This window comes from Salvia hispanica, chromosome 1 (genome assembly GCF_029641045.1).
Source record: "Salvia hispanica isolate PSC_SH4W2 chromosome 1, Shi_PSC_v1, whole genome shotgun sequence".
NCBI classification, from domain to species: Eukaryota; Viridiplantae; Streptophyta; class Magnoliopsida; order Lamiales; family Lamiaceae; genus Salvia; species Salvia hispanica.
The window spans coordinates 12,619,771-12,622,643 of record NC_142692.1 but is presented as its reverse complement, the minus strand read 5'-3'; positions in this window follow the sequence as shown (position 1 = coordinate 12,622,643).

Below are 2,873 nucleotides of genomic sequence, written 5' to 3'. Positions count from 1 at the left end.
GAACATAAAAACAGAATCAAAGTCGGAAAAATCGACCGAAAAACTTCAAAATCAACACAGAAATCAGTCGAACTAGTCGTCTATTTTTTGAAAATTGAATCGCAAATCTGCTATCGTTGAAATCATTGAAACTGGCTGAGTCTAATTTTGCGAATCAATTGAATCATAAATCGTTAAAATAGATTCAATCAATGATAGGATTGAATCATGAAATTCTCACCAGAATCGCCGATCAAAGATGAAATATGATGAAGAACCATAAATTAAAATGCGAAAAGACCCTTATACCCTTTCATATTAAATTAATCTAATAATATTTATTGTGTGGCAAAATCTGGACCACTCATTCAATAGAAATGAGTGGCTGATATTACATCTCATTTCTCAATTAGCCTAAATAATCTCAATTGATCACAACCCTATATATATATATATATATATATATATAGAGTAGTGATATGGGGAAAGTGCCCATTAAGTATATAACTAGAGAACAAATCACCGCCACAAGATCAAGAAAATCAAGGGCTAGTTTTAACACATGTGATTTTCGAATTTGAAGGAGAAATCAGTTCACTCTATCACAGATTTACTTCACTATACAAGGCGGGGGTATAATGGATATTTCACTAATAAAATTAGGGTTAACAATTGAATTAATTTCTCATTTGCAGAATTCATCTCCCGCCATCCCTGCTCATCCCGTCGCCTCCATCCATCGTCGCCGTCGCTTCCATCCATCGTCGCTGCAAGCGCCGTCGCCTCTATCCATAGTCGAACAATGAATCCAAATGAGAAAGATTTTTCAAAATGTAAGTTGTTCTACTAGTTTCTGATTTAGATTTCTCATTCTGATTTAGATTTAATTTTAGAATAAAAGTTAGTTTTGAGAATTCTGCAAATTCAAACGACGAGAGTTTTTAATAAGTGAGATATGCAGTAGTTTATTATGGAATCCAAATTGAACAGAACAGATGTTAGTTTACAGTTAATTACTACAGTTAACTACTTCTGTTTTTTGTATAGGTTTTGATCGAAAGAAAAAAAGAAAAACAACAACCGTAGACTCCGATCGTGAGTAACAACTACCTGCTCTGTTTTTCATTTAGTGAAGTATTACATTATTAGAGTGAAGTGTTTGTGATCTATGCTTATTGTGCTCTGTATTGAGCATGCTTGTATTGCTTTGTTTTTCCATTTCAGTGAAGTAAAACATGGTTAGAGTGAAGTATTCCATTGTTAGAGTGAAGTGTCTGTCATCTATGCTTGTAGTGCTTTGTTTTTCCATTTCAGTGAAGTAAAACATGGTTAGAGTGAAGTATTCCAGTGTTAGAGTGAAGTGTCTATCATCTATGCTTGTAGTGCTTTGTTTTTCCATTTCAGTGAAGTAAAACATGGTTAGAGTGAAGTATTACCGTGTTAGAGTGAAGTGTCTGTCATCTATGCTTGTAGTGCTTTGTTTTTCCATTTCAGTGAAGTAAAACATGGTTAGAGTGAAGTATTCCAGTGTTAGAGTGAAGTGTTTGTCATCGATGCTTGTAGTGCTCTGTTTTTCCATTTCAGTGAAGTAAAACATAGTTAGAGTGAAGTATTCCGGTGTTAGAGTGAAGTGTCTGTCATCTATGCTTGTAGTGCTTTGTTTTTTCATTTCAGTGAAGTAAAACATGGTTAGAGTGAAGTATTACAGTATTAGAGTGAAGTGTCTATCATCTATGCTATTAGTGCTTTGTTTTTCCATTTTAGTGAAGTAAAACATAATTAGAGTGAAGTATTACAATGTTAGAGTGAAGTGTCTATCATCTATGCTTGTAGTGCTTTGTTTTTCCCTTTCAGTGAAGTAAAACATGGTTAGAGCGAAGTATTACAGTGTTAGAGTGAAGTGTCTACCATCTATGCTTGTAGTGCTTTGTTTTTCCCTTTCAGTGAAGTAAAACATGGTTAGAGTGAAGTATTACAGTGTTAGAGTGAAGTGTCTATCATCTATGCTTGTAGTGCTTTGTAATTCCATTTCAGTGAAGTAAAACATGGTTAGAGTGAAGTATTCCAGTATTAGAGTGAAGTGTCTGTCATCTATGTTTGTAGTGCTTTGTTTTTCCATTTCAGTGAAGTAAAACATGGTTAGAGTGACGTATTCTACTGTTAGAGTGAAGTGTTTGTCATCCCAGCTTATCATCCATGTTTGAACCTTTTTGCAGGCTTGCTATGTTGATAGGGTTGTCTACAGGACGAGGATGGTGGTTCGAAGATTTCCCACTGTCTGGAACTGGAAAGCCACCCTTCTTAGGGAAAGAGGTCAGTTGGAATTCAAAAATGGTGGTGTTATAGGTCGAGGAAGCATAGAAAGCATTGTTGACCCGGTCTCCATTGAAGCTTTATATGTCAATAATGATTCAATCATTGTCACTGCCCCTATCCCTTCTACCACTGGGAATACTCTTCCACCAACTGATGAAGCTCCTGGGAATACTCTGCCAACTAATGAAGCTCTTGGGAATACTCTGCCAACAACCAAAGCTCCTTCAACTAATGAAGCTCCTTCAAATGATGAAGTAAAAAGTTCAATAAGGGAGGCTGCGGCTTCTATTAAAAAAATGACGAACTCTATAAAGAATGCTCCGGCAACTGGCAAAGACATCAATTGCTTCAAGGTTGTAGCTGTAACTGCCCTTAGGATGGTGGGTGTCGAGGTTGCTCAAGGCGACCAAGCTGTGTCAAATCCAATTAATAATATGACACATGCTATGCAAGTCGATCAAGAGGATAATCCAGAGTGGATTGATCTAATGGAAAAAGATGATGGAAATCTATGATGAGAAGAGCAAACTAGTGGCTAAAGGCACATCAATTTTGCCTGAAATTAACTTGGAAAAGAA